Here is a 10,427-nt window from a genome sequence, read left to right as displayed (position 1 = left end):
AAACTCCATATAACTGTAATAATTCTCCAGCAAAATCAAAATTAAGGTTAAAGCAGTCAGCATTACCGCAAATGACTACAAATTGCATTGCAAGGCTATTGAGTTCAAAATAGAGATTCTCACAATTTAGAGTTATTTTCTTTAAGTAATACTTCAAAGGTCATCCCTATATTCATTTCCCCTAATATTTTTATAAAATGAATACAAAACCTCATATTTAAACTCCAGCCTCCATAATTAAATATAACTTCAAAACAATAAAATAATTTATACCCATAAGAATTCAATTCTCACATAACCAATCAATTTATAATACATCATTGATTATGTGTACAACTTAATTTTTAATCATAATCATTTAGTTCGTAATGTTTCTTTTACGATTTTTATTTACTCTCCTTAGTCTAACTGTCCCATAATTTATTTAAGACTAATTCTTAAATTAATTACAAAATGGACTCTAAAAAGTTATAAACTATTTCTTTAAATAATTTGCAAAAACTGCAAATTTGAAATATTCAAAACAAAAGACTAAACTATTTCAAATATTCAAATGCATAAACTATTTCTTTTAATTTGCAAACACGCATAAAACAAAAGGGGGTATTCAAGGATAGGGAAACTTTTTAATCATAATGATAGCCCAATTTGAGTTTTAGGGGGCGACAAAAATTATAGGGAGGAGCTTTGTCATTTAAAACCCCAAAACCAAAAACCAATTTCTCTTTGTATTTCGGCTGGGCTTTATTCTTGCCTATTTCTTGAACAGCCGGCCTCCAAACAATTCCAATTATAAATTATAAACGTGGTAAACAGTTTCAGCGTCTTATCTTATTCTAATCTTTTGTGAGAATGCCGAGAAAAATATTGAACCCGTATTTGGCAAACAATTTGGCCAACAAATTCAAAATATTAATGAACGCTAGCCTCAGATCCCATCCACGTAATCTCATTGGATGCTACACTCAAAATAGCTCTTATAATTTGAACTAAACATCGATTATTCGGTTTCATTCGAAAAACTTGTAATATTCAATTAATGTTTTATTGAAAAAATCAGCACAATTGAATATGTACATATAAGAAATGCACGCATAGGGTTTCTAAACAACACAAAGCCAGAACCCTCTGTGCATATACGGAAATTGACTGTTATGCTTAATAGGCCATGCCTAAAAATAAGTTTCTTGGCCAACACACATCAAGGTAGAGATAAAAAGGCTCTGATGCCAAATGTAAAAATTCTACAGTTTAAACAATGATTCTATATGCGGAATAACTGAAAGAATCGTTTTAAAACTTAATGCCCAGAAATAAGAATTACCTTAATGCCCAGAAATAAGAATTACCTCCAGCCATTGGTGATGTTTTTGATGCAGGCCACATTCCACTTGCTTCTTCTTCAGCACTCCAGCTTCAATCCAAGCAAAAAGAAAAGAATACAAAAATTCTGAAGGCACTTCCAAGCTCTGCTCTCTCAGCGAGATGGTGTAAAAACTGAAGGGAAATTCAGATGCAAGCTTTGGGGACCAAACAGATGAATTTATAGCCAAGCTTCCATCAAGCTTCTGATGGCTATGTGTCAGGTGTTCCACATATCAAGGTAGAGAACTCTAGATGGAGTAATGAACCACTTCAGTAGCTCTCAACAATAAATTTATTAACTGCAATTGATTTTCTAAATTTAAGGAAATTTCTGCAGTTGGTTTCCAGAAATTAAAAAAAGACTGCAGTTTAGTTGCATAATTGAATGCTGGAGCTTAACAAAAACGGCCTTTTGGAGATTTTAGATACTCTGGGGGATCGCGTAATGCTGGAGCATAGAGGATGCACGCAACCAACTGCGGAATAAAATTAATCGAATTGCAGAAAGTACACATCAGCCAACTTTGGTTGTGTTGGATTTGACCAAATCTGGAAACTTTGTTGTTTACAGCAGAAGGATACAAGACAATTATCACAACCAGATATAATTCCACCATTCCAGATATAAATGGTACCCAGCTGTATTCCATGCCTGAGTTGAAGGAAGCTGACGCCCTTTCGCTGTTCTGTTTCTGGGCCTTTAGTCAGACTTCGATTCCAGCAACACCGAAGGAGGATCTTGTTAGACAGGTATGAATTCTACGGTCTATTCTTAATCTCATGGAACCGAACTGTTTCTCTATCCTAATTTTGTTGTGCACCTCATGATAGTCATCAAATTCCAATTTATTTCCGATAACAAAGGGGATTTCATGACTACCACAAAGGCAGTTCAGTCTTATTAATGTTACCAAATTACTTACTAGGCTTGCAATTGATATCAATATTTTCAACAAAAAGAGCATTTCTGTATGATATAACTTCAGTAAAAGTCATAATACTCTGTTTTTGTGAAAAAAAAAGTTTAACTGGTACTAGGTTTGCAGGTTGCAGACGGGTGTAAGGGTTTACCACTCGCCCTTAAGGTGATTGGAAGTTCTTTGCATTCTAAACGCTGGTCAGTTTGGGAATTTTACAAGGATAAGCTTTCCAGATCTGAACCTATTTCAAAAGATCACAAAGATGTTCTTCTTAGTCGTTTGGAAACAAGTATAGATATCCTCAGTGATAAGGAGAAGCCGTGCTTTTTGGATTTGGGGGCATTTCCGAAAGGTAGGAAATTCAGCGTAGATTCATTATTGGACATTTGGGTATATGTCCACGGGATGGAATGGCCGGAAGCTTTTGAGGTCCTGTTAGAATTTGCAAGTCGAAATCTCATCAACCTCACAGGATATCCAGGGTATAAAACTTGTTTATGTTTGCGTCATGTTGCTCCACTATCTTTATCTGTGTTTCTCAAATTAAATTCTTGTGCTTGTGGCATCCTTTCACTAGATTAAAGCATTTTTGAGGTAAACTTCTGGATTAATCACATAAGATGTTTTCGAATTTATTAATGAAGTTCATCTTCAGGAACTTTGTCCTGTAATGACGTCTTGAAAATGAATCTTATTGGTAAGTTCGAAATGTTCATCAGAAAAACATTAAAATCCTGAAAATAAACCTCATTAGTAGTTCGAAACGTGGACCGGAAAAAACATCTTATATTATTAATCCAGAAATTTGCCTAAAAATACATTAAAGAAGTTTGCAGAAAAGCTTAGACTTACTGCCATATGTTAAATGCATATGAAAGAAATTTAAGGCTCAAGTTTATTTACATGATTTCTAAAAGAATTAGAAACCATGAGGGTAAAGCTAAATTGATATATTAATATCAAACTAGATAGAAGGGGGCCTTTGAGTTCACCATTATTGCATTGGCTAATATAGCAAGGTTTTAATGCGTTAGGAGTGCGGCCATCGATTATAGCTGTGCCTCTGAGCTTTCTTTTTCTCAGCATGATGTAATGCGGGATTTAGCCTTCCATCTATCAAGCCAGAATAGTGACAATCGTTGCAAGAGACTTTTCATGCCTCGCAAGGAGGCCAAAATTCCCACAAAATGGCAAAGTACTCTGATAGATCAGTCATCTTCTGCTCAGTTTGTTTCAATTCACACAGGTTAGGCTGCTCATGAAACTTGCGCTCTTTCCCTGCCTAAACATCGAATAATTATTAGTTCAGTTTTCTACTTTTCCAAACAATTTAATAAGCATTTTTATTACTTCAATTTACTGGTATTCCAAACTTATTAAGGAGTTTGATCGCCATTTTTATTAGCATGTAATATTGATTTTAACATATTGGATTTTGGCAGGTGCAATGGAAGAGAGAGATTGGTGTCAAATGGGTTTTCCTCAAGTGGAAGTTTTGACTTTATTCTTTTCTGCAAGTCATTACTGTCTTCCAACATTTTTACAGAGCATGACAAAACTAAAGGTTTTTATAATATACAATTACAGTTCTAAGCGTGCAATAATTAGTGGTCTGCCATGCTTTCCTTCACCTGTTCAGGTTAGGTCTGTGCTTCTTCATAAGTTGTTTGTGCCTCCTCCTCTTTACAAGAATTGTAGATCCTGGGCAAAGTTGGAAAAGTTGTCTGTATGTCTATGTGAGGGCCTTGGAAATACCACTCTACTGGATAAGGAACTTGAAGCCCTGGACTTGCCAAACTTGTTGGAAATTAATTTTGACTACTGCAGTGATTTGAAGGAACTACCTGTCAAACTGTGTAAGTCAACTTCCCTGGAGAGGTTGTCTGTCACTAATTGCCATCTGATCCAAAAGTTACCTGATGACATGGGGAGGTTAAGGTCACTCACAGTGTTGAGGCTGTCGGCCTGTCCAAAATTGTCAATGCTTCCACCTTCTATTTGTAAACTTGAGCGATTAGAATTTCTTCATCTTTCAGCCTGCAGGTGCTTGAAGGACTTTCCCATGGAGTTTGGTCAGCTATCAAACTTACAGATGTTGGACATGAAGGAGTGCTCTGCACTGAAGAAGTTGCCTAAAGCATTAGGCAAATTAAGATCTTTATCACGTGTAATCTGCGATGAAAACATGGGAAAATTAGGCAAACTAAGATCTTTATCACGTGTAATCTGCGATGAAAACATGGGAAAACAGTGGCGGTCTATCAAAGCCTCTGCCATGCCTACTCTCACAATTGATGTTGTCGAAGAATGCTTTAATTTGGACTGGCTTGATCTACAATTTTGAAATGATGTACAATTTTGAAAGAACCGAAGATTTTCCGGATTACAATGGTTTACCGTATAATGAATATGGTTCTTTTACTTGCACATCTATTCTAAATATGAAAATGCCAGAGGTTACGAAATAATCACATAGAGGTTACTAAATTTGTGATTATTGATTGATAGTGATTCATTGATTTAATTTTAACATAAAATATCAAATTTTTCCTGGTTTGAATTTATTTTAGAGTGCAAAAAATAATATGTAATTTTTCATTGTTTAAATTGTATTTTTGATATAATTAATTAAATATGTATAGCTACATTTTTTTATTTAGAGAATATTTTTATTTTATTTTAAAAGAGATACTTGTCAAGTTTAAGTTAAACAATTTAACTTAACATAAAATATCAAATTTTTATAGTTGTGAATTTATTTTAGAGTGCAAAAAATAATATGTAATTTTTCATTGTTTAAATTGTATTTTTGATATAACTAATTAAATATATAGCTACATTTTTTTATTTTATTTTAAAAAAGACACTTGTCAAGTCTAAATTAAACAAAAATATACTTATATATAACTTTCACAATAGATTTAAAATGGACTTTTGAATAAATTATTATTATTCTAATTCTAGATATAAATCACTACATTACAGGTAGAGTGATCTGTTTTTTCCAAATTCATAACTTACATAATTGATGGGAGATTGATTTTTAACGTTGAAGTTCGTTAAAAGAAAAACAAATCGTTTTAACTTTTTCCTCTGTTCAAGGCAACTTTTTCTGTATAGTACATATTTTTTTAATGTTTTTTTGTAACCTGAAAAATTCAAAATCTATCTGCAATATATGTCTCACTTCAACCACATTAAAATGATGTTTTGAATCGATTCGAATAATCTAACGATGCAAATTTTAACATAGTTATTTAGATTACAAAGAAAGTGTCAAATTTGAAATGATAGAAGTGTGTTATATTATATATGAAAAATTAATTTAATGAGATTAATGATTAAGAATATTTTTTTTCCCTAAATAGTTATAGATTTAAAGACATTTATAAATTATAGTAATTAAATTCTATCTTTTATCTAGGAAATAAAAAATCTAATAATTCTGATTTTTTTTAATAATGTTTGTATTATTTAATTTATAGTTTTGATGGTTTAAATTTAGGTTTTCCGTTTATAAACAAAATATAAAGTTTTGATTTTGGTTTTCTATTAAATTATTAATTTATGTTTGTAAATTTATTTAAAAATTTAATATAAAATTTTGGTTATTGATTTGGATTAGATCTGTAACACTCTTCTCTCACATCTATCTAAGTAACAGGTTAATTGGGGTAAATATGTGACGAGAAGTTACTATGATATGATTTGACCACTTAAGTCACCTTAAGGAAGTGGAACTACGGAAACACGCCATACAAATCTTCCATATCAACAACATGACTCCCAAGAGCCAACTCAACCACTCATGTAATCAACCCTTGAGACCAACTAAGTTTTAGACCATTAAACCCTCGGACAAACATGCATCGAGGAGGCTCTAGATGCTCCAACAACATGGGTACGCATGCGTCGAGGGACTTTTCTACCCAATGTTATGCCTGCATCCCTGGGATTTGAGCCACTTTTTTAGGCCCAAAGCCCAGTTCATCACCCAGAACTCAATGACACCTTCAGGAATGGAAGATAACAACATAACAATCATACAAAAGCAATTACTTGAACAAGGACTCAACTGGAACCTCACTAGCCATGAATGACATTTCGTCAAACATGTCATATATATGTAATTTATATGACAGTGTCATACTCATTTGAGAATCTCTAAGAAACATTGATGCCTCAACACAGTAATTGCAGTTTCATCCATTAGGCCATAGATACATTGTTCATTCATTTACAGGTAAAAACATGATGAGAGCCATACATAGCCATTGTCATAATACATGTACCCATAAATGAGAGATAAGCCAACGTCTTTGATGAACAAACACACTTTGCAAACATTAGTAAATGATATCATGCAAAGCTTAAGCCAAAAAGCTCAAGTATCAAAAGTAATGTAATTGATTGCATTAGTACATGTAATACGTTCAGTTTGGGGGTATGTTGGACCTAAGAATTATCCTTAAAATACATCCACTTTCACTCCATTCACACATTTTCTCACCTCTATTCCACCACCATGTCACCACATCAGCTTCACTTTCATCATTAAATGGGCTAGCATTGTGTTTTTCAAAACATTATTAATTCTTAGTATTTTTAAGTGAATTTGTGGTTAAACTTTAGAAAATAATATCCATATACTTATACCTAACAACTAGAATGAGTTTGTTGACATGTGTAGGTACAAAGGAAGCTTCCAAGGCATCTTTATATGGCACTCTATGTTCAAATTCGAATTTGAGGAGATCACAGACCTCATGGAGAAGATCATGGACCTCATGGAGGAGATCATGGAGGATAGGGTTATGTGTCACCATTGGTTGAGAAATATGTGGATCAAAGGAGAGAAAAGTCACAAGTGGATTTACATTTATGAGTTTGTTATCATAGCTTTTGTATAAATAGGAGTGTTATCTCCTTGAATTTGTAATCTTAATCTTTAGAATCTTATAACCTAGTAGAATTTAGAATAGTTTTGGTTTGGATCATATGAGCTTATAGCCATTGTACGTTGAAAATTTTGATGAATAAAATGGAGCTTCTTTGATCCTCTACATTTGACTTCTCTTTTGGTGTGCTTGTGAATCCTTGGAAGGATCCCCATTGCCTAGCAAGTACACTTTTGTTTTGGTAAGCTTTTATTTTATGTTTGTGAATTTCATTAGATTAAATTATTAGGTTCATATGTTTGAAATATTAATGAATGACCTTTCGTAAGAAAGTATTAATGTTTCCTTCAATGAATCTGATTTGTTATTTAATGTTTGATTTCATTAGTTTAAGTTTCTGATTTATATGCTTGAGATATAAATGAATAGTCTCTTGTAAGAGAGCTTTAATATTTCATGCAATCAATCAGAATTATGTTTAAGAGCTTTAATTTCATTAGTTTAAATAGTTGATTAGAAATATTAATGAACAGTCTCCTGTAAGGGAGCTTTAATATTTCTTCACCTAGCTTAGTTTAGTTTGTCTCTAAGTCCATATATATTGGATGATCCTCGAAGTTTTACTTACCCGAATTGATAGTAAATGAAACTGTAATTTGCATCCACATTTTAAACCCAACGAACTTCAGAAAGACTTCTAACTTGAATTTCTCCAACTAATTAATTTAAAATAAATTAATTAATTATTTCCAAGTAGCTGTTAAGACTAAATTCGATTTTAATTCACAATTTAACTCAAGGACAAACTAAATTGGAATATTCTTGTTTCCATATTTCAACACTCCCTCTCTACAAGAAAGGGATTATATGCCACTTCGATCCTGTCTCTATGGAACTCGAATTTACACTTTGACAATGCCTTTGTCAAAATGTCAGCATCTTGCTCCTCTGTCGAAATATACTGCAACAACTAATCCTCCTTGACCTGCGAAAAGCCACGAGAAAAAAATCTTGCCGTATGTTTCTCCACACTACCATAAGCAGCTTGCTTTACCTTGTAAATCCAACGGGAACTTACAACTGACTTGTTCTCTGGTCTCGGAACCACGTCTCAAACATTGTTACGAACTATGGAATCATACTCCTCCACCATAGCATCAACCCAAATCGGCTGCTGCATTGCTTCCTCAAAGGAAGATGGCTCGATCTCAACACATTCCCCAGCAAGCACCATGTATCTAGTGTACCTCTTAGTGGCCTCCTCTGTCTACACTGAGAAGATGGTGCTCCCACATTCTCTCTTGAATCCTCCAACAATATGTCAACTTCTCTTGTGCGCTTCCGTCCATCTCTAGAAGACTCTGCTTGAGTGGATGTCTCCACTCCTGGAACCTCTGCATGTGGCTGCTCCGCATCAGTCTAAGACTCCTCCTCCCTAGGAACCAACAGTTCCTCCATAGCTTGTAGTTGGAGCTCCCTCTCAAGGGAAACTCGCTTGGCCTTCTTCTCATCAAACTTGAGATCTCTATGAACCACTGTCCTCCGATTGGTAGGCAAGTACACCTGATAGTTGTGAGGTGTATCAATGTACCCCACAAATATCCCCAACTCTGTTGTCGGCTCAAGCTTCTTCTGTGCATCCTTTTTCACATGGCAATATACCGATGAGCCAAAGATCCTGAAGTGACCCACATCTGGTCTCTTAACGGAGAGATCTTCCTCTGGTGTCATCATCCCAAGTATGTGATGCGGTCTTCTATTCTGCAAATAGACCACTATGTTTCATGCCTCAGCCCACAAGTGAAGTGGTAGTCCTTGGTCATGTAGCATTGCCTGTGCTTCCCCTACAATAGTTCTATTCTTCCTCTTAGCCACCCCATTTTCCTGTGGGTTATTAGGTGTTGTTAACTCTCTTTTAGTTCCTTACACTTTGGAGAAGTCCTTAAACTCTTGAGAGAAATATTCTCCACCATTGTTGCTTCTCAAGGCCTTGATCTTCTTTCCTGACTCTTTCTCAACCAAAGCTTTGAACTCACAAAACTTTGTGAAGGTCTGGTCCTTCTTCTACATGAAATAAATCCAACATTTACGGGAATAATCATCAATGAAAATCACATAATACCTTTGCTTTGTTGTGGATGTCATCGAGAATGGTCCACACAAATCAGTATGAACTCGCTCTAAGATAGCCTCTCCTCGACTGTCTTGATCATGAAAGGAATACTTGGTGTACTTTCCCAAGGTACAACCTTTTCATGTGTCAACTTGCTCAAGTTTAACTTTGGGAAGTCCTGTAGATATCTGTTGCATTATCTTCAAAGCCCCATGATGCAAATGGCCCAAACGCCTGTGCCACAACTCCCCAATGTCTTGGATTTGCACTTGCTTTGGTACTCAATGTTGCACAATCATCTACCTCTACTTTATAGAGATTCTTCACCCGAATCCATATCCTCTTGGTCTGACCCATGGCTATGTGTCTTAGGAACGCCTTTCCTTTACTGAAGACAACATCGTAGCCTTTTTCCTCCAACATCGTGATCGATACCAAGTTCTTCTTCAGTCTAGGCACATACATCACACCTGTCAAGGTGAGAGGAGCTCCATGCTCCCTCTGAAAAGCAACTGTGCCCACTCTTGAAATAGTATACCTTCCATCGTCGCCCATCTCTATGCGCATCTTGAGGTATTTCTCCTCCAAGGCACTAAAAAAACTTTTATCACCGATCGTATGGAATGAGGCTCCACTGTCAAGATACTAGAGACAACCCATCATCGATGACACCATGCATGCGATGAGAGTAAATTCCATTTCGAACTGAGAGGATAATGCCTCACCTTCTGATCCTTTCGAGGATCCCTTCTTGGACTTCTTCGATTGGCAATTAGTCGTAATGTCCCATCTTGTGAAAATTAAAGCATATTACCTTAGACATGTCACCCTTCTTCCCTCCATGACAAGAATTCGATTTGAAATGGGAAGCCTTCCCCTTCCCTTTCCTTGCCTTACTTGCTAAGGCTAGATTTTCTTCATCATCATTCTTGGATGAAGAACTATCTCATGTGCTCCTCTTGATCTCCTCCTGTATAAGATCTGACCACAGTCGTTCCTAATCCGACAGTTTCTCCATTCCATTTATAGAGTCCTAGTAGCTATTCCAACTCTTTGGAAGGCCAAGGAGAGCGAGGCTCACCATATCATCATCGGTAGTATTTATTCCCACACTTCCAAGCTCATCTCTAC

General features: G+C 35.3%; 1 pseudogene across 1 annotated transcript in view; it reads left to right on the top strand.

The window, feature by feature from the left end:
• LOC149143418 (putative disease resistance protein At5g47280) overlaps window positions 1-4,712 on the top strand; it is an 11,283-nt pseudogene extending 6,571 nt beyond the window's left edge. The window contains exons 4-7 of the transcript XR_016264102.1: window positions 1,760-2,115; window positions 2,412-2,767; window positions 3,320-3,531; window positions 3,728-4,712. The product of XR_016264102.1 is annotated as a putative disease resistance protein At5g47280 (transcript). The remainder of the gene's footprint in view (window positions 1-1,759; window positions 2,116-2,411; window positions 2,768-3,319; window positions 3,532-3,727) is intronic.
• Window positions 4,713-10,427: the final 5,715 nt, after the last annotated feature.

This window comes from Pinus tabuliformis, chromosome X (genome assembly GCF_031772625.1).
Source record: "Pinus tabuliformis cultivar Carrire ecotype Pingquan chromosome X, CPIR1, whole genome shotgun sequence".
Taxonomy (NCBI): Eukaryota; Viridiplantae; Streptophyta; class Pinopsida; order Pinales; family Pinaceae; genus Pinus; species Pinus tabuliformis.
Note: the sequence above shows the minus strand (reverse complement) of the source record. Positions and strands in the feature narration are given on the sequence as shown.